The 22,431-nt window shown below is 38.5% G+C and overlaps 1 long non-coding RNA gene across 1 annotated transcript; it reads right to left on the bottom strand.

Moving 5' to 3' along the window:
* Window positions 1-15,828: 15,828 nt before the first annotated feature.
* On the bottom strand, window positions 15,829-17,863 carry LOC138406052 (uncharacterized). The gene is made up of 2 exons (XR_011239723.1): window positions 17,375-17,863; window positions 15,829-16,354 (listed from the first exon to the last, which is right to left on the bottom strand). It is a non-coding gene; the product is annotated as an uncharacterized lncRNA (long non-coding RNA).
* Window positions 17,864-22,431: the final 4,568 nt, after the last annotated feature.

Raw genomic sequence — 22,431 nt, 5'->3', positions numbered from 1 at the left:
TCACAGGCAATTTATAACTTGGTTTGGCGCATCAGAGTCATCTGGCACTAAATAAGGGAAGACACATGATGGCTCAGATTTTTCTAACAGAAAGTAATTTTCAAAGAACTAAAACAAAAAAGAAATTCAACTGATAAGGCTGACAGGAACTGAATTCCAGACCAAAACAAGATCAAATTAATGCTACAGAAATCAAAACTCATCTGAATGGCAGGATGAGCATGGCTATTATTATATGAGGCAGTGGCCAGCTACCTCTACTTCACTGATGGCCCCCAGCTCCAGCCAAAGCAGGATCTTGCAACACAAGACACACAAGCAAGTATACCTAGGCAAGATGCTGAACCCCAAATTGCCCTTCATTGAAAAAAAAACTGTATGAATATGTGTGTGAATGGGTGAATTGCAAACTGTATTGTAAAGTGCTTTGAGTGATCATCAAGACTAGAAAGGTGCTATATAAATACAAACCATTCACAAGCTCTCACATCACAGTGTGAATTCAATTTACTTGAACCCCCAATGCATACAGATATGCCACATCAGCAGGGGTGCTGAAGGTGTTTATCACATGACTTAGTGAATGATTGGAGCATAATTGTATAATAAATTAGCCTGTCCAGGACTTCCTGGAGTTGTATTCACATTTGTTTTCACAGAGACCCCTCCATCGGCAAAGAGATGAGTAGATAATGAGTGAATTTTCTTTTTGCGTTGAACTATCCATTTAAGTGATGATTCAAAACCTAAACTCTGAATGTTGACCATTAGAAAGAATTGTACCGCCTTGTGTGATGTCTCTCCCCATTCTGCAGTGAGTCAAACACATCTGAACAAGCCACAACATTTTTATTCTTTCACAGAATTCCCCAAGCGGTCGACAGGTAACAAATGCATGGTCTACTTTTTCAGCATTCTTTGAGACGAGATCTTTCTCATTTTCATATTTTGTAGGTGGAAGAAGGCTGTCCCAGAGGCTTGTTTTCATGTAACTCCAAGGTTCCCCAAAGTAAAGCTGGGGGCCAGGCTTAAGCCATGCAAGATAACTGGGTTCAGACCTCTTTATATACAGTCTATGGTTCAGACAATGTTTCTCTGAGACATTTAAGTACTTCTCTTTTGTTTACCGTAAACCATATTATATTGTATGGCATCAAGATGTAATTATCTGTAGAAATGTCAGTCTGTGAATGTAACAAATGGTTTCATTTGAGGTTTAATTGATGGGTGCAGAATGGCCCTGAAACACGATATTTCCTTTGATTACTATCCTACCTCATTACCTCTACCTTCACTGTGGCTCTTCATATTATAGGCATGGACAAGGCTATTCTTAATTCTTGGTTATTTACCCAAATTTGTAAAAGACTATGGTTTATCTTTTCTACTTTGTATTTGTATTTTGGTTTTCTTACATGATGCCCATGGGTGATCATGACCATCTCATTGCTGAATATTAGTTGTGAAACCTTATTGTTGTTTCTATCTTGGCATAGAAATTGTGTTATCTCCCTGCTAAAATTTGTAGAATCAACAAAATGCATTCTGTCCACTTTACTCTTTGGATTGACTAAATGAAAATAATGAAGTTAATCTGGGTAACTTTACAGCTTTAACTGTAACTGGTGAGATTACTCGTCTCTCAATGCCAGAAGACAAAAAAAAAACTAAATTTATGAGGGAGGCTACTAAAGTAGATTACATAACATATAAGTATCTGCTAGAGTGGATTTTTTTCAAACCCATACAGAATTATAGAATCTAGAATTATTAAGGTAAGAGTGTAAAAATATGAATGCCTTTTGTCAAGATTTAATAGACATAAAATGGATCAGGTTTCACTTTTTAGATTTTTTTGTCACCCTTTGATGAAGATGCACAGAACTCCTTTTACAGTGAAGTTCATAAAACTATAGATGGATGTAAGCCCCCTGGACATCACTTAGGGTTAATTAACAAGTACTATTGTTTATTCAGTGTGTTGGGGTTCTGGGTTCTGCACATTCAGTCCAAGCATTTTTGCAATCCTGACATCTCCAATTCCATCTCTAATAAGGCACAGACACAAATTGTAATATTTGCTATTTTCCATTTAACAGAACTGAAATAATAAATGGTTCTGTTTATAACAATATTTATCAAATGTTAAATATTTTCACCAAATACAAAATTATCTGCAAAAAACAGACGTATAACAAAAGCATCATATACAAATGTGTTAATTTCAATTAAACACAATAAGTTAAGCATCAGATACAAAATAATATACACAAAGTCTTGATTTTCCATAAAGTGTTGCTTTCACCAGACTAAAAAAATAAATGTGAAGTTAGAAAGGTCTCTATAAAATGAAATAAATAAAATGAAATGGTAGTCTTTATCTACAATTATCAAATACCACTAAGCAAATACAAAAGAAAATGAATGAAATATAACCGCTTCAGTAAGATGACTATCAGTGTTTCTATCTTTTATTTTTTGCAGCATGAAATGATAGTAGTAGATGAAGTAAGAATAAAATATGTTCAACATATTCAGTTTCACAGAAACTAAAGGAAGGGTGGATTCCAGTGTTTGACAGTGGAACTTTGAACTATTACTTTCGTTGCAGGCCTCAGTCCAGTTCAGCTGTACCGCTTGTTCCCACAATAATATGTGTGCATGTGCTGAAACACACACACACTAAACATCCCGGAGTGGCACTCCTTCTTTGTCCTTTCTCAGAGCTTTCTTCCTCCACTTGCAACAGACCACTGCAATGGCAATGATTATGCCAATCAGTAGCAGGATGAGGAAGATGGCAGCAGCAGACTATGGGTAAACTCTGTAGCCGATACTGCTCACTTTACCTATCATATCTAAAAATGGCTGTCAATGCTCACAATTTTTTGGCCTCTAACATAATTAAAATGGTAACTTCCATGAGAGATACAGTGGTGTACATGCACAGGTGACAGTCTCCCTCCCTTCTCCACAGCTGAGATAGGCAAACCTGACTGATATGTTTATATCAGTGATGTAAGTGTGGATATTTCAGTGGATAAGATGCATGGTGCTAAAAAGGGAACATTTTTATTAAGAGCACCTGCTAAAATGCAAAAATTAGAGTTTTTTTCTTTTAATTTTTTCTTTGCCCAAACAACACCTAGCATAATACAAGGAGATTCACTTGGGGGTTGGGGGTTTACAGATAGCAAGTGGCTGATCCCTTATTCAGTAGAACATGTACTTGTACAATGTAACTTGTACAATACTCAATTATATAGATATCCATTTCAGATTTCTGCAACATACTTTGTAATTTTATCCATAATTAATTATGAAAATAAATCCAGTTTATGATTTGTGATATATGACAATTTGATTCTGACTGATCATAATTCAAGGTCAGCTTTAATTTGCCTCAATTCAAGATACTTAAAATTAAGTTTAAAGTGAGAATGTCATCGTAGAAATCCTGAACTTGAATTGTGACTAATGAAGCATTGTGTTAGTTCATGCAGGACACAGAGTCATGTGCTCGGCTACCGATAGGTTTATGGGTGCTCGTCAGTCACCCACCAATCACAGCCCATTCTCTCACCAAAGTGGTCTCTTTAATACGACCTCATCCTCCCGCAAGTTGGCTGAAGTAGCAGAGTAACATTAAATTTCTCATATTCTAATACTAGAGCATATTCATGTTGTAATGTTTACTGTCAGTTGCAGCACTTAGAGAACAGTATTTTTGTTTATTCTTGTGTTTTTATGTTCAAAAAGTTATTCTATCACCAGCAGCAGTAAGAGCATGTGTAGTAACCCTAACCAGACATTTGAACCCAAAAGGCCCCAAATTTGATCTTTTGACCTGCAACACCCAGAGCTTTTTTTTTTTTTTTCAATTATCTTTTTTATTGATTCCACATATCAATATTCCATCAATATTTTACATAATGTGTATAATTTTACAACTGTATAAAACATTCCTATATTTCCACCGCAGAGCAGAGACATAATTGGACATGAATTCTCAAGTAAAGTTACAGTAGAGTAAATGTGAAGTAAAATGAACTGCTTTTTCACTCTTGTCCTTATTTTCACACCTCTCCTGCATTGTTCCTTGTCTCCTGATTGGGGTAAACATATCAAATAAATAAATGAACAATAAACAAGTTTGTAGCCTGAACCAAGGGGGTCAACACTCTGCAATACACACTGTCCTTATTGCACAAAGTCTGCTCTCAATGGAGACACAAAATCAATCCAGTTTTCCCAGTAGTTTTTAAAAGTTTCTGATTTTAGTCTAGCTGAGAAAGTCAGCTTCTCCATTCTTACCATTCTTACTTACTTTGTCTCCCACACTCATCTCCTTTTACCGCCTGCCTCTAAAGGTTGCCTATATAAACTAGTTTATGACAGTGGAGCCAAGCTTTTTGGATCTTTTTATGTTTGTTTTTTTTATCTTTCTATTAATCGTTCTATTACAATATAAATTCTTGTAGAAGGGTCTCTTAAAATTGAGTTTTGATACTTTATTATCATTATTTAAAAGTGCAGTGTGTAAGATTTAGGTTAAAGGGAACTACTGGCAGAAATTTAAGGAACTACAATCCTCATGATGTTTTCACTAGTTTTCTTTTCCCCAGAAAAGGCCCTTTATATTTAAATACTTTATATTTACATGTAGGGGGGTCCTCTCTAAGGAGGCCACCATGTTTTTTACATTAGTCCAGACTGGACAAACTAAACACCTTTTGAGTTTTTATGACAACAAAGGCTACAACGGATTCTTTTTCATGTTTGGAAGGAGAGGGTGAGGTGAGCTGCAACATGAAATTTAAACACTAGATATCACAAAATTCTACAAACTGTACCTTTAAGTTGATATGCTAAATATGTTATATTTATATACTGAAGAGATCTGTTTTTATGGGCGCTCTGTGTCTGGACAAAATCTAATGAGGCTGTGTAGTCTGCTGGATGCTGTTTACTTGATGGCTTTTCAAAGGCAACAGGACATATACTGTATAATGCAAAGCAATTAATTGAGGTATGGGGAGGGCAAATGAAAAATAAAATCTACATCAGAGGAATTATCTAGAGCTATTGTTATGGACTTTTAATGGGGATTCATGTGGAACCCCTGTTCTGACACTGTACAAACTGCATCTGGGCTGTTATATTTCTCTCTCTATATATAAGACATAAGCCCCAGAAGCCTCAGGTTCAATCTGCATCATTTCTCTCTACATAATTTGATTAATCAAACATTTGTTAGAAATATACTGCACTAAAGTAGAATATGATTGGATATGAGGATCTACCAAAGATCTTGTGTTCTACTTCTTTTTGGTTATTTAACACATCTATTATTTTACTATCACAGAAAACCATATAGTCATAAAAGTAAGCCAAAATTGGGGAAAATGCAGTGATGGGTTTGTCATCACCCAATTAATATAATGTGATAATTTATTTAAGAAAATGCCTTGTTTATATTTCTTTTAGCAAATGTAAAATTACTACAGGGTGTATCTATGTATCTATATGTATCAGCTTTTCAAATGTGGACAGAAGCTGTAGCTATTCACAAAGATGTGAGTGCAGTAGTTCGTGTGAGTGGCTCGTGTGAGTAGCCAGAGTTCATTTCCAGCTGAATGCTCCGATGGTATTTAAAGTTTGTTGCTCAGAGAACAACGGGCCTCACACACATGTACACACACATAACTCTCTTACCATTTCTGTGAGAGGTTCAGGTTTGAACACTGCTGTTATATCGTGCTTCCTTGTTGCATATTTTTGTGCTCTCAAGAGTTTGTTTAAACAAATCGTAAATTAATCAATGTCAACAGAAAATTTATCAGAAAATTAATCTGCACAGGAAACCTTTAAGAAGATTCAAATGAATGGAATTGTCATGTGCTCATGTTTCCCGGTTCCCGGTTCCCGGTTGTTGAGTGAAGTCAAAACCCAAATCGTTCATGAAGGAGCATAACTAACTTCTAGCTCTATAACTACTAATTATTTTTGTTGACCATTATTGGAGGCACTGTAAAATTGTAACATGCTTTTTAAATCCTTTTCTTTTCAGCTACTTGCAGATATACATCTGCATTTAAGGTTTAAAAACATTCCTTTTTGATAAAGCCTATAGTAAGGGCTGGATCAGGTGAGTCCTGAACCATCCCTTAGTTATGCTCCTATAGGGTAGACTGCTGGGGGAACTCCCATCATGCACTGAGCACTTCTCCCCTTCTCTCTGTCTCTCTGCCCCCCCACATTCATTTATTTATTTTAATACATATCAATTACTATGTTTCATTTTTCTTCCATAGTCCCTCTCTCTCTTTCTCTTATTGCAGATATCTCTGACTCCAGAACTGCAGGAGAAAAACTATTATTATTATTTTATTAACAATAATACTTCGGTAATTAATTATTATATGAATTGTTGCTGCTATCATTATTAATCAATAACTTCTTTACACTGTTATTGTTTTCATTATAAGTAGTCAGATCTGATACCTGATGTTGCTCGAATGTTCCTGGTCTCTCTCGCCTCTCTCTCCCCCTCCTCACTATCTCTCTCTCTTCTCTCCCCTCTTTTCCACCCATCTACCCTCTCCTCCCCATTTTTCTCTGCTCACCCTAACTTGTCGAGGCAGATGACCGCCCACATTGAGCCTGGTTCTTCTAGAGGTTTCTCCCTGTTAATGAGGGAGTTTTTCCTCTCCACAGTCTCCAAAGTGCTGCTTATTGAGGGAACTGTTGGGTTTCTCTATATTTAATACAATTTTAAGGTCCTGACCTTTTATATAAAGTGCCTTGAAATAATGTATGATTTGGTGCTATACAAATAAAACTGAATTGAATTGAATTGAATACACTCAACTAGCAAGTGGCTGCAAATGGGTCGTCCCACTATAGAGCTGCACCCAGATAATTGCCAAAAGTAGGATTTTCTAACTTCAGAACCAGGACAATGGAAATGAGCAATAAACTTAAATCTAAGGTTGAAGATAACATATATATCAATAAATCAATCAAATTGTATTTGTATAGCCTATATTCACGAATCACAAATTCAACTTGTCTCATAGGGCTTTAACAAGGTGTGACATCCTCTGTCCTTAACCCTCAACAAGAGTAAGGGGAAACTACCAAAAAAACCTTTTTAACAGAGGAAATAGAACTCAGAAAGAGCCACATGTGATGAATCCCTCTCCCAAGATGGACAGAAGTGCAATAGATGCCACGTGTAATGGAGAACATCAGAAAAATAAGAGTATTTACAGCATTGGTTAGAATAAACAGTTTGTAGCATGATGGAAGGTAAATGAATTGAGGAATTATTGTCAGTAATGGTAGCGTATCTGAGTAGACATATTGTATATCAAGCAGTCTTTTTGTAATCATAGTCCACGATCAGCTGCCACCACGATTAGGATACACCATTATAATCCATCATCATGATCCACCACCATCAGCAGCCACCTTAATCATGGTCCACCACTACGATCAGATGCCAGCACGATGCAGGATCCACCATTATGATCACGATCTCTGATTCGCGATCCACCATCATAATCCACGACGAGGCCGCAGTCGCAGCCCTGGATCTGCGAACGATAAGGCACAGGGACTCAGGGAAAGAAGTCAAGTCAGTAACATGAGACATTAAGTTATTTGATGTGATGAGGAGGGAGAAGAGGAAATAGAAGCTCCATGTGTCATGTGTCCCTCGACATTGTAAACCTCGAGGGACACATGACAAAAATTAGCAGCACAACTAAGAGCAGATTTAAGACAAGCCTGGACCAGCTCTAACTATAGCTATATCATGATGTATAAAGAAATAATAGATACATAATAATAATAATAATAATAACAATAACAATAAATAATAGACAGATAGACTGGGACATCCCTGGACTGTTGAAAGAAGGCAGGATGGCTCTATGGATTTTTACAGTTAACTCCAGATTCAGAACATCTACAGCCTCAGCAGCTCTCAATCCAGTCTACAACTGTACAGTGTTGGACAGTCTTTGTCCACTGCAGCCTTACGTCTGTTCTTGGCTCACAGAGTGGAACCTGATGTATAGACCATCCACCTCAAGGCTGGATGTGTTGTTCATCCTGAAATGCTTCTCTGCTCACCACAGTTGTAAAGAGTAGTTATCTGAGTTACTGCAGCCTTTTTGTCTTCTCCAACCAGTAAGACCATTCTCCTCTGACCTCTCTCTTTAACACTCTGTCTACAGAACAGAAGATCAGCAGTTACAGAAGAAGTCAAACCATGCTGAATACCATACCACAAGTCACTGTAATCACATATTTCATCATTCTGATGTAAAGGTCAAGCTGTATCTGCTTTCCCCAGGCTTTTGGTCTTTGTCCTTACCTGGGCTAAAAAATAGCCCCTAATTTCTTCACTGTACGAGACATGCAGAGATTAATTAATGTGAATTTTTCTTATCTCTGTGTAAGAAAAGATGTATTTCTACAACATCAGTGTGTTCTTTCAGTCATAACATTAACTTGTTTTAAACCTTAAGGAAAATCAAGTCTTGCTGTCACAAAATCATCTGTATGACCTACAGACAGATTATTTTATACTCACATGAAGAATTTGACTACATTCCCTTACAGTGTGCTCAGACAAGGATAGAGATAACTGAATTACAATTTCCCCTCACCATTACTGTCTCTGCCTGCACTTTCACATGTTGCTGGAAAACTGAACAGTGCAGATGATGGATGGATATTGACAAAGAACACCGGCTGTGAAGAACATCACAGCTATAGTTGTATGTTGTAGACAGTGAATGTTATTCTGTGAAGTTGTAGATGTCATTGTGAACTAAGGTATATTTAGGATGTACAGGATGGTGTATATAAAGTGAAGTGAAGCCAGTGTAGGAGTTTAATGGCAGCTTTGGTGCTGAGTCAATGATGATATTGACCTCCTGTGGATTTTCTCCAGAATTACTATTGTACTTCAGTCAAGGGAACAAGTCCTTCCCTTGAAAATAGAACAACAAAAAGTGCTGCTATTAGATGCACTGTATGTATGAATGTGTGTGTGAATGTGTGAATGGCAACCTGTAGTGTAAAGCGCTTTGGGTGACCAAGTTACCATGACGTAAAAAAATATTTTGTCTTTGGGTTCAGGAGGCAGACACAGTCTCTACATTTATGGAAAGACTGCTTGCTCAGGTGGGCCCTGAACCATCCCCTAGTGATGCTGATATAGGCCTGAAGACTGCTTGGGGAACTCCATCATCATTTATATTCATATTTTCATTATGAGAAGTACAGTGTTTGTATTTTTTATTTCTACGTTTTGAATGAAATACAAAGGATTGCAATCCAATTCAGTATTATTTGTATAGCGCAAAACCATTATTTACATTATTTCAAGGTCAGGACCATACAAAATTATGGAGAAACCCAACAGTTCCCACAATGAGCAAGCACGTTGACAAATGTGGAGTGAAAAACTCCCCTTTAACAGAATGTAACCAATAGCAGAACCAGACTCAATGTGGGCGGCCATCTGCCTCATCCTTTTGGGTCGAGCAGAGAAAAAAATGGGGAAGAGTAAAGAAGTAGGTGGAAAAGAGGTGGGAGAAAAGAGAAAGGGAAGGAAGGGGAAAGAAAGGGGAAGAGAGAGGTGAGCAATACCAGGAATAGCTGTGCAACCATTATATTTAAGCTCTGTCATGGTTGTTATAATGGAAAATAATAAGAGTGATATTTATAGATGTAATTGTGTTATTAATAATAGCAGCACCAGTTTCACCAGTTGGAATTACACCACTCCTGTTAGACACATATTTAGTCACTCCTTATGTCTGGTTCAATCAGAGCAGAGAGACAAACACAGCCAGAGCCTACAGATTGTGTGAGCCAAAATCTGAGGAAATACGTCTCCCAAGGACTTTCCTGTTGTTAACTAACACAAACAACCGACTGACAGGAAACATGGAGTCTCTTTCAAATAATATCAACATCTAACCCAAACCTAATCAGCCCTCACCCTCTCTCCCTTGACGAAGTCCCCAAAGCAAACAGACAGCTACCCATCAAAATTGTATTGTCTTCATATTTTCATTATTATTACCCTGTGTAGAGTTGTTGTTGTTGTTTGTTGTTCAATGTACTGTTCTGCAACTGCTGTACTTTGGCCCAAGACAAATTTCCCTATAGGACAATATAGTATATTTGATTTGAAAATTGACTCTCATTAGACTACGAAATAGTACGCTCTACAACATCTATGCACACACAAACACACTACACATGACATGTAACCTCTTGGCCTTATTACATAAACTCCATATAAATGGTCTGTATTTATAGAGCTTATAGTCTTGATCACAAATACTTAAAGCAGTTAAGCGTACTGTTTTACATTTACCCATTCATACAGTGTATCTATGTGCAGTTTTCTCTTCTTTCTCAATGAGAAGAGGGTTCAGTATTTTGCCCAAGGGAAGACTGGGATCAAACTGCCGACCTTCTGGTTAGAGGACGACTGCTCTAGCCCCTGAGCACAGCCACCCCTTAACTGGACAAAACTGCCTTCCTTGATTTACTACTCCACTAATTGAGAAAATTGTAATTAATAAGTGGTTGTACTTATATAACGCTTTCTAGTCTTGAAAACCACTCAAAGCGCTTTACACTACAGTTTTTGCCATTCACCCATTCACACACACATTCATACAGTGCATCTATTAGCAGTACTTTTTGTTGTTCTATGGGGAAATTTGGGGTTCAGCATCTTGCTCAAGGACACTTTGGCATGCAGATTGGGAAGATTGGGGATTGAATTGCTGACCCCCTGGTTGGAGAATGACCACTCTACCCCTCAGCCACAGCCGCCCTAGTATTAGAGACTTTGTGAAATGGCTACAACCTTTCACAGGCTGGGTGAACTAAATACTTGTTAATGATGGGGATTTTTGGTGTGTAGGAGATTAATACATAAACTATATGACTCAGCCAGGAGCAATCAGGAGACCAACTGCAATTTCAAAATGTCCCAGTTTGTATAATCAGAGAAGAATTTTCCTGACAACTTTTTACTTTTACTTCCTATATTTAAACACAAATATCTGCACTTTATAGTCCTTAAATTCTCAAAACTGGCTCGTTACTTGTTTCAACCTCAACGGATGATGACACGACGTAAAAGACATAACAAGACAGAGAGGACCTCAGATGACCTCACTAAACCATCCAATCTATGGTAGTGACAGGGGGTGTGTACAAAGGGCAGGGACTAAATCAACACAAATACATTCCCCATCCATTTAATCCCTGTACAAAATGATCCAGGTGCTCATGCAGGACCATGGTTCACTTCAGTCTTTATTACTCTGTCTGAAATTTGGCAGCAAAGCTAGATTGTGTCCAGTTCTGTGCAGGTTGTTACCAAAAGAGGAAAACTATCCCATTATATGTGCCTAGCATTTTTTTTAGTTTTGCAGAGTTATCAAAATAAAGCATTGTGTATTGTTGAAGTAAAAAATTCATTTTTACTTTTTTACTTATGTACTTGAGTACATTTCAGAGCCTGTACTTTCTTACTTTTACTAGAGTAAAGTAGTTGTATCAGTACTTTTACTTTTACCAGAGTCTTTTTTTACTCAAGTATCTGTACTTCTACTTAAGTAAAGAATTTGAGTAATTTTGCCACCTCTGCCTAAAACCCCAAAAAGATCCTGTTAGTTACTTTACTCCTAGTTAAAAGGCTAAAATTGTCTTTTTTCTCCAATTTAGATTAAAGCTGGAAAAAAAAGTTGGAGACTAAATCTTCATCTTTATAGCCACCCAATAAATATGACATTTCTGGTCTTTCAGGTTTATATATAAAATGTCACATTCTTAGCTGAGCTTGGCCAAAACATTTTCCTCATGAGAGCCACCCTATGGAAATGACCCCCCAGATGAACTTGAGGAGATGAATTTTATGTTTATTCAGTGGAGACCTGTAGCTTGAAATCCTCTTCTCTTTTGTTTATTTCCTGTTAGGGCAGGGTGGGCTGCAAAAAACGAGGTTAAACAAATCCAGCAGGATTTGGACAACTCAACATAATGTCACATCCAGGATCAGACAAAACAGAGATGATTCTGAGATAGCCTTACAAAACACGTCGACATGAGACTAGAGACTGAGATTGGAACGTTGTAAAGCTTGTGTTCAGAGCCCCATCTGGATATTTTCAGTGAGGCACATAGATGTTTGAAATAGAGACATGAGAATGTCCATGATCTAAATGTCTAAACCTTATTTGGATCTGTTTCCACCCAAAACAGTCACAAAAGTATTAAATTGACCACTGAACACCCCAGATAAGGTTTGTTCTGCTCTCAGCCTCTCCTCCGTGTGAACTGTCATCTCACAACTCATTTAGTAATCAGACAGCTGGAACAACAGACCCTGCTATGCTAACTATACAAGATTGCAGGAAATACTTTGTCAAACTCTCTGAGGGAAAGGTTTGGGGTGCTGTGAAGCTCATGGTATCCTGCTGGTATGCTGCTGACACTTACAAATATACACGCAAATATTTGACATAGTTCAATGATTCCAGTCAGGAGCAGCCTGTGGACAAAAGGTCCTGAATGCTAATAAACATGAAGAAGCACTGAGCACTCTGTCTCTCTGCCCCCATTTATTAATTAATTATGTTAATATACTATGATATAACAATAACAGGTGACAAGGCCTTACATCTATAAGTATCCGCACATACATATACAGATCAGAAAATACTGTGACTTGCATGCTGTGTCCAAAAACTTCTGAATTTAAGAAGATATCTCTCTATATATACAATAGTGATTTTTATTAATGATTTTTCTGTATATTGTGCTTTATATATACTGTATTTTTTCATTTACCAATACCAGTACACATTTTAGAGACATTACAGTTGTAATGTCTCTAAAATGTCTCTAAAAAATGTCTGTTACTAACAGCTCTACACTGTGTTTGCTTGATAGTAGAGACATCAAGAGGAGTCTGTGCTTCAGAGACTCGCTGGGAAACAGTGAACCTCTCAGTTGGATTGATCTCTGCTGTCATCTACAGCCCTGGAGAAGCCAGAGATAACCAACACAGAACCTTATTTAAACTTGGACAGCATTTTTTTGTGTCCCAGATGAGTAGGCTGAGGTAGACATGGAGAGGGAGTTCTTAGTCTGAATGATTGATTTCATTTCAACATTACATTTCTATTGCTGTCTTAATTTCTACTTTGTTTTCATTTTTTGTTGTTTTTATTTTTTCAAATTTGAAATGTTCTATCTGTTACAGCGAAGACACAAATAGGACAGGATAGTAACACTTGTGCTAACTGAGCTGAGACTTGACTGGCTAGTTGCAGTCAACAATTATGTAATACTGAACACCCTATGTTACATTTCCTCAGTGATGGACTCTAATATCGGTGTATGTCTCAAACTGAGATCAGGTTGTTTTCTGGGAAAAACACTAATGGCATCTCTAGTATGTGCGTCTGTGACACTGTACCAAGTGTTTGGAGACTGAATATAATCGTATACAATGAAATAATGACTACTTCAACAAAAATTATTACCACATACTACCACACAAACACCGTTGCTTAAAATGTGAGCTCACAGTTCTCTTGTGTGTCAGAATATTGTTAAAATAATACTTTGTGTGGGGGTCGTGTCTTTTTCAAATGTGCCGGTCTCCATCTCTGAGCGATATTGATTGGAGCACTGGACCTAAAGGGACCAGACTAACGTCACACTGCCAGAATCACAGCCAGATATCTCAAGTTGTCACAATAACACAGACACAAATAACATGCCACTTCCACCATGAACTGTGGTGGCAGTCACACATGAGTGAGTGATGAGATGTCATGCGCCCATGGGATTTTTTTTAATGAGCTCCATGTAGGCCCAGAGTGAACCACAAGCAGGGTCATGTGAACAATCATCCACAGGATTTTGCATCTATATACAACAAGTAGGTTAATGACTGGACCAGTGAGGCTCTTATGGGTACCACACATTTAAGTGAAACATGGACTTATCCTCTGGGTCCATTAAGAATTTCATGTGTTTCATGTGTTTTACGCAGAATTTACAAGAAGTCATACGGCTTCTTGTGAAAAAAAAAGAAGTGATAGGGCTTCTTGTAAATTTTGCAAGGGCTCCATGTCAATGTCTAGGCATTCAAAGAAACCACAACATCCCTTAGTTCCACTTCCCATAAAGATAGATAGATTACTTTATTCATCCCCGGAGGGAAATTAAGTCGTGATAGCAGCTTGTGTATCAGAACACAACAAAACACAATACAATAGAACAAAACAAAACATTGAGGTAAAAAGAACAAAAACAGAAACACAAGATGAATAGGCAGACAAGTAGTGCAGTGGCAATATGATGGTAATAGTAATGATGATATGATGGTAATGTTATTGTTAGATAGTATATAAGAATAGTAGTACAGTATATATATATATATATATATATATATATATATATATAGTATACAATATAACATAATATATATTTATATAGATAGTAATTATACCAATATAATAGCAGTATATAGTAATAATGGCAGCAACAGTATATATAATAATAATAATAGTAATAGTAGTAGTAATAATATAATAATAATAACATGTACACATGTATAAATATGTGTATATAGACTTATATATACGAAGAATATACAGAGAATATACACAGTATAATATAATATGATATGATATATAGTATATAGTAGGGTATAAATATAAGTACTTGACTATACAATATACTATCAGTGTAAGAATATGTAGACTGGGTGTGCGAAAGACAATATTGTTGTATAAAATGGTCTGTAATATCAAAATGGTTTAAATTAACACATATCACAGAAGTAAATGTTCCAGTATATGGGGCGTAGTGTAGTACAGGGTACATGGTGCAAGGGTGATAGGTATATTAGTGCAGTTCTGTGATGGTGGCTCTGACAGAGGTAGATGAGTTATAGAGTCTTATTGCGGTTGGAATGAACGATTTCCTGTATCGCTCCTTATAGCAGCGGGGTTGGATGAGCCTGTGGCTAAAGCTGCTCTTTAGCTTGTCCAGTGTTTTGTGGAGGGGGTGAGAGGGATTGTCCATGATTGCCAGCAGTTTTGCCAGCATCCTGTTCTCCACCACCTCCTCCATGGTGACAAGCTTAGAGCCAACCACAGACTCTGCTTTCCTTATGATTTTGTTCAGTCTGTTGGCATCCTTTGTCCTGATGCCCGCACCCCAGGACACCACAGCAAAGAAGATGGTGCTCGCCACAACAGACTGATAGAACATCTGCAGCATCTTGTTGCAGACATTGAAGGACCCGAGCCTCCTCAGGAAGTAAAGCCGGCTCAGGCCCGTCTTGTAGACGGAATGAAGCAAGAGCTGGATTAGTGGAATTACTTTCACAGATACATTGGAATTTACATTACTGGTGGTTTGTGCACATGGCACAGATGAAAAAAACACTTAAACGTGGTCAATGAAGATGCAAGTCATGTTTATTTATAGCTTGCTGGCTTCAGAAACTATCCAGTCTCAGCTCCGAAGATGACGAGAAACAGATGAAGTTGATTAAATATTTTGGAACGCTAAACAGTCATGACCATGAAAGACCCATTGGAAAATAAAAGACTTGTGTGGGATATAACAAATCAGCCTTTTCAGATCAGTGGCAGGTTATTTTTGGAGAGACGATGCTTCTGTTAAGTGTTGATTTCCACACACCAACTTCTTACTCACATCCGTTGTGCCATTAGCCCACAGTGGGTCCAAGCAGAAGTGATCTAAGATTCAAGGGTTTATTGTCATATGCACAACAATTACATTCAGCAGTTGCTGGCAATGAAATGCTCCCCTCTAGCCATGCTCAGAAATTACACAAGAAAAAAATACAACTAAAAATAGAATATAAAATATAAAAAATCGTCGGCCAGATGGCAGCAGGCAGGACAGTTAATGGTTTGGGTGCTGGGGTCTTTAACGATCTGGTTGCTCTTCTTCCTACACCGCTAAGTGTAGCGGTCCTCCATGGATGGCAGCTCTGTCCTGGCAATACACTGAGCAGACTTCACCACTCTCTGTAGAGCCTTGCAGTTCAGGGCGATGCAGCTGCCATACCAGGCGGTGATGCAGCCAGTCAGAATACTCTCAATGGTGCACCTGTAAAAGTTGCAGAGAATCCTTGGGCCCATGTTGAGCCTCCGCAGCCTGCAGAGGAAGAAGAGCCGCTGTCATTATTCAGCTGTTAGAGTGATGCCTTCCTGGCTGGCTGGGTTCTCATGTGTTTACTGCTCCAGCTTCCTGTCTGCACCTGAACACAGCCAGGAAGAACGTTGACAAACTTTGACAGATTCAGAAAAGACATATTGTAGAAAAGAACAGAGAACATCAATGGAGACAATGTTGCTGATTTTGACCGAATGACAACTTGTGTTCACTGGGTTGTTTCTTCAAACACCTGAACTGACTCAGGTTTCTGTTTGCCTGTACTGATGATTCACTACAGTGTGAATATTTGCTCCTCTTTCAGGAGCAGAGGCAGAGAATTATGTCTGAGTTGAGGGTTGGCCATATCCTGGTCTGTAACCATCATACATGAGCAAATACCTTGATACCTCACAGTATCATAAGGTACTGTGCACTCAAACTGGTCTCAATCTTTTGTACCTTTTTATACCACATCAAGAATTACATTTTTTTAAACAATGAAATTTAATTCTAAGCAAGTTGTATTAGCTCTCCCATGCATATTTTATAATTTGAGTCAACTTACTAGCTTCATGTGGAGCTAGTTATTGAAGTTCAAAAGCAAAAATGACAGCTAACTGGTTAATACTAGTAAAATGATATTTTTTCGTTATCGATAAGTTTAGCTAACGCTAAGAATGCATTTTTTTTTACAATATCCAATGTGCATGTGATTGTATTTGGTAGAAATATCCACCAAACATGCAGCTATTGTTTGCAAAATATCCACTTTAGACACTGAACAGCACTCCTTCAGCCTTTTCTACTTCCACCCTGTTATTTTCTACTATTTATCATACTTTCTGTGTGCTGTAGGTAGAATGCCAACAATTAAGTAGCACTAATGGGTTTTACACACACACACAGCCTATCCTGTAATATAAAAATGTACTTGTACTATCCTGTTCCGGCCAATGCAGTATGAACGACAACAGATCACTGGAAGAGTCATTTCTAGAGTGAGACTACTTTGTTCATGTACTGAATGTTCTGTGCTGAGGCCAAACAATTGCACATGATTTGTCCTTATGGTCAGAAATATACCTAAAAAAACAGGTTTGACACATGGTTTACTGCAACATACTGAAGACTGAGGTCGAGAGTGTAGGCAGTGAATTTCCACTTTAATAGACTGGGTTGGGACATGACGCCCTAGCTTGCCCAGGAATGTAGAGGAGGGATGTTTGGTGTGTTGGTGTTCACCTGTTGGAACATGACTGTGTGTGCACATTATTTCCAAAACCAGGTATGAAAGCATGAATTGGTATCAGATAAAGATTCAGGTTGCATGACTGCAACACAGGGGCACCAGCACACTCTGGTTCTTGTTGAGGCATATGGGATGGGCGTCAGGTATGTGTGGGAATTCAGAAGGAGCTTTTCAAAGGAAGTGAGAACACACTGTACCTTTATGATGGGATAAAGGGCTTGCCAGTCTGAGCTGAGATGACCTCAGCTGATAAACCTGATTAATCCTGTTTCAGAAAAAAACTGTAAGAGGATAAAGCAAAACAACTGACTCTAAATAAGAGGGTATATTAACATCAAAAGAAGCACTGAGCATTCCTCAGCCAATGACGCAGCAAAAAGAAAAGAAAAAGAAAGAACATAAATAATGGTAATGCCTGTTTGTTGTAACAAGTTTCATTCAGCTTTATTTTCACATTTCCTCGTCATTTCTAACATTGTTGTCAACAATTTAAGATTATGGAACTATTGTGACATCTTAAGTGGGGCAGGTAAACATGAACAGTAAAATTAGTTTTATTTTATCATTTTATCATTTATTCCTTAACTCTAAAAATTCTAACCAGATCCTAACCATGGTGCTGGTCCAGAATGCCTCCTTGATTGAGGCCAGCACACTCGTCAAGGTAGGGAGTAACAATGTCATTAACATGTGCCGGAACATGCATCACATACTGATTGGGAACTGGCAGCAACCCACAGAACATGAATCACTGATCATCAATGACGCTATCATCAGTTCTCCCAAATCTGTGTCACAGGTATTGTCTGGTGAAGCATCAAACACTAATCCTAACTGTTCATTTTAATTGTTACAGATTAGATTTGAACTTTGACCTGGTTAAATGATTCATAGCTTCTTGGCATGCAGGTAAAGGGTATGCACATGTTCCTTCTTAGTTTATTGAGAGAGTAAACTGTACTGTGTGACTGACTGTGCAGACACACATTCAGACAGAGATGACACCTGTGTTTGCAGTGGGTGCGCCATATTTGTCCTAGCGCCTGTTGGAGTTTGTTATCTTTATTGAACATTGAGGTTGGGAACGCTGTGAGTTGCTGTGAAAGCAAACCACTTCATCACCTACTCCCTCTATGACTCATTGGACCCACTGCAGTTGCCTACAGGCCAAATAGGTCAACTGCAGATGCCATCTCCCTCACCCTTCCTACTGCCCTCACCCACCTGGACCAGAGGTACACATGTGAGAATGCTGTTTATTGACTATAGTTCAGAGTTCAATACCATCGTGCCCCTGAAGCTCGTCACCAAGCATGGCGACCTTGGGCTCAACACCAGTGTGGATAGGCAGCACCACATTCTCCGAATGACTCTCAGCACCAGCGCCCCCCAGGGCTGCCTGCTCAGTCCTCTCCTGTACTCCCTGTTCACTCATGACTGCGTGGCCACCCACAGCTTCAAAACCATCATTAAATTTGCTGATGACACACAGGAAGAGACAGGGAGTTAAACACGCCCCCCTCTCCATCAACAGGATTATGTTGGAGAGAGTCAGCAGTTTCAGGTTCCTCTGGGTTCACATCACCTGACCTGGACGGCCAGGCTCAACATGGGCCCAAGGATTCTCTGCAACTTTTACAGGTGCACCATTGAGAGTATTCTGACTGGCTGCATCACCGCCTGGTATGGCAGCTGCATCGCCCTGAACTGCAAGGCTCTACAGAGAGTGGTGAAGTCTGCTCAGTGTATTACCAGGACAGAGCTGCCATCCATGGAGGACAGCTACACCCAGAGAGCAACCAGATCGTTAAAGACCCCAGCACCCAAACCATTAACTGTCCTGCCTGCTGCCATCTGGCCGACGATTTTTTATATTTTATATTCTATTTTTATTTGTATTTTTTTCTTGTGTAATTTCTGAGCAAGGCTAGAGGGGAGCATTTCATTGCCAGCAACTGCTGAATGTAATTGTTGTGCATATGACAATAAACCCTTGAATCTTGAATCACTTCTGCTTGGACCCACTGTGGGCTAATGGCACAACGGATGTGAGTAAGAAGTTGGTGTGTGGAAATCAACACTTAACAGAAGCATCGTCTCTCCAAAAATAACCTGCCACTGATCTGAAAAGGCTGATTTGTTATATCCCACACAAGTCTTTTATTTTCCAATGGGTCTTTCATGGTCATGACTGTTTAGTGTTCCAAAATATTTAATCAACTTCATCTGTTTCTCGTCATCTTCGGAGCTGAGACTGGATAGTTTCTGAAGCCAGCAAGCTATAAATAAACATGACTTGCATCTTCATTGACCACGTTTAAGTGTTTTTTTCATCTGTGCCATGTGCACAAACCACCAGTACTGTAAATTCCAATGTATCTGTGAAAGTAATTCCACTAATCCAGCTCTTGCTTCATATTGGAAGTGGAACTAAGGGATGTTGTGGTTTCTTTGAATGCCTAGACATTGACATGGAGCCCTTGCAAAATTTACAAGAAGCCCTATCACTTCTTTTTTCTTCACAAGAAGCCGTATGACTTCTTGTAAATTCTGCGTAAAACACATGAAACACATGAAATTCTTAATGCACCCAGAGGATAAGTCCATGTTTCACTTAAATGTGTTGTACCCATAAGAGCCTCACTGGTCCAGTCATTAACCTACTTGTTGTATATAGATGCAAAATCCTGTGGATGATTGTTCACATGACCCTGCTTGTTGTTCACTCTGGGCCTACATGGAGCTCATTAAAAAAAATCCCATGGGTGCATGACATCTCATCACTCACTCATGTGTGACTGCCACCACAGTTCATGGTGGAAGTGGCATGTTATTTGTGTCTGTGTTATTGTGACAACTTGAGATATCTGGCTGTGATTCTGGCAGTGTGACGTTAGTCTGGTCCCTTTAGGTCCAGTGCTCCAATCAATATCGCTCAGAGATGGAGACCGGCACATTTGAAAAAGACACGACCCCCACACAAAGTATTTTTTTAACAATATTCTGACACACAAGAGAACTGTGAGCTCACATTTTAAGCAACGGTGTTTGTGTGGTAGTATGTGGTAATAATTTTTGTTGAAGTAGTCATTATTTCATTGTATACGATTATATTCAGTCTCCAAACACTTGGTACAGTGTCACAGCATACATACTAGAGATGCCATTAGTGTTTTTCCCAGAAAACAACCTGATCTCAGTTTGAGACATACACCGATATTAGAGTCCATCACTGAGGAAATGTAACATAGGGTGTTCAGTATTACATAATTGTTGACTGCAACTAGCCAGTCAAGTCTCAGCTCAGTTAGCACAAGTGTTACTATCCTGTCCTATTTGTGTCTTCGCTGTAACAGATAGAACATTTCAAATTTGAAAAAATAAAAACAACAAAAAATGAAAACAAAGTAGAAATTAAGACAGCAATAGAAATGTAATGTTGAAATGAAATCAATCATTCAGACTAAGAACTCCCTCTCCATGTCTACCTCAGCCTACTCATCTGGGACACAAAAAAATGCTGTCCAAGTTTAAATAAGGTTCTGTGTTGGTTATCTCTGGCTTCTCCAGGGCTGTAGATGACAGCAGAGATCAATCCAACTGAGAGGTTCACTGTTTCCCAGCGAGTCTCTCTGAAGCACAGACTCCTCTTGATGTCTCTACTATCAAGCAAACACAGTGTAGAGCTGTTACTACTGTAATGTCTCTAAAATGTGTACTGGTATTGGTAAATGAAAAAATACAGTATATATAAAGCACAATATACAGAAAAATCATTAATAAAAATCACTATTGTATATATAGAGAGATATCTTCTTAAATTCAGAAGTTTTTGGACACAGCATGCAAGTCACAGTATTTTCTGATCTGTATATGTATGTGCGGATACTTATAGATGTAAGGCCTTGTCACCTGTTATTGTTATATCATAGTATATTAACATAATTAATTAATAAATGGGGGCAGAGAGACAGAGTGCTCAGTGCTTCTTCATGTTTATTAGCATTCAGGACCTTTTGTCCACAGGCTGCTCCTGACTGGAATCATTGAACTATGTCAAATATTTGCGTGTATATTTGTAAGTGTCAGCAGCATACCAGCAGGATACCATGAGCTTCACAGCACCCCAAACCTTTCCCTCAGAGAGTTTGACAAAGTATTTCCTGCAATCTTGTATAGTTAGCATAGCAGGGTCTGTTGTTCCAGCTGTTTGATTACTAGATGAGTTGTGAGATGACAGTTCACACGGAGGAGAGGCTGAGAGCAGAACAAACCTTATCTGGGGTGTTCAGTGGTCAATTTAATACTTTTGTGACTGTTTTGGGTGGAAACAGATCCAAATAAGGTTTAGACATTTAGATCATGGACATTCTCATGTCTCTATCTCAAACATCTATGTGCCTCACTGAAAATATCCAGAACACAAGCTTTACAACGTTCCAATCTCAGTCTCTAGTCTCATGTCGACGTGTTTTGTAAGGCTATCTCAGAATCATCTCTGTTTTGTCTGATCCTGGATGTGACATTATGTTGAGTTGTCCAAATCCTGCTGGATTTGTTTAACCTCGTTTTTTGCAGCCCACCCTGCCCTAACAGGAAATAAACAAAAGAGAAGAGGATTTCAAGCTACAGGTCTCCACTGAATAAACATAAAATTCATCTCCTCAAGTTCATCTGGGGGGTCATTTCCATAGGGTGGCTCTCATGAGGAAAATGTTTTGGCCAAGCTCAGCTAAGAATGTGACATTTTATATATAAACCTGAAAGACCAGAAATGTCATATTTATTGGGTGGCTATAAAGATGAAGATTTAGTCTCCGACTTTTTTTTCCAGCTTTAATCTAAATTGGAGAAAAAAGACAATTTTAGCCTTTAGCCTAGGAGTAAAGTAACTAACAGGATCTTTTGGGGTTTTAGGCAGAGGTGGCAAA

This window comes from Paralichthys olivaceus, chromosome 2 (genome assembly GCF_024713975.1).
Source record: "Paralichthys olivaceus isolate ysfri-2021 chromosome 2, ASM2471397v2, whole genome shotgun sequence".
Taxonomy (NCBI): domain Eukaryota; kingdom Metazoa; phylum Chordata; class Actinopteri; order Pleuronectiformes; family Paralichthyidae; genus Paralichthys; species Paralichthys olivaceus.
The sequence above is the reverse complement of the archived record's forward strand: the minus strand, read 5'-3'. Positions and strand labels throughout refer to the sequence as shown.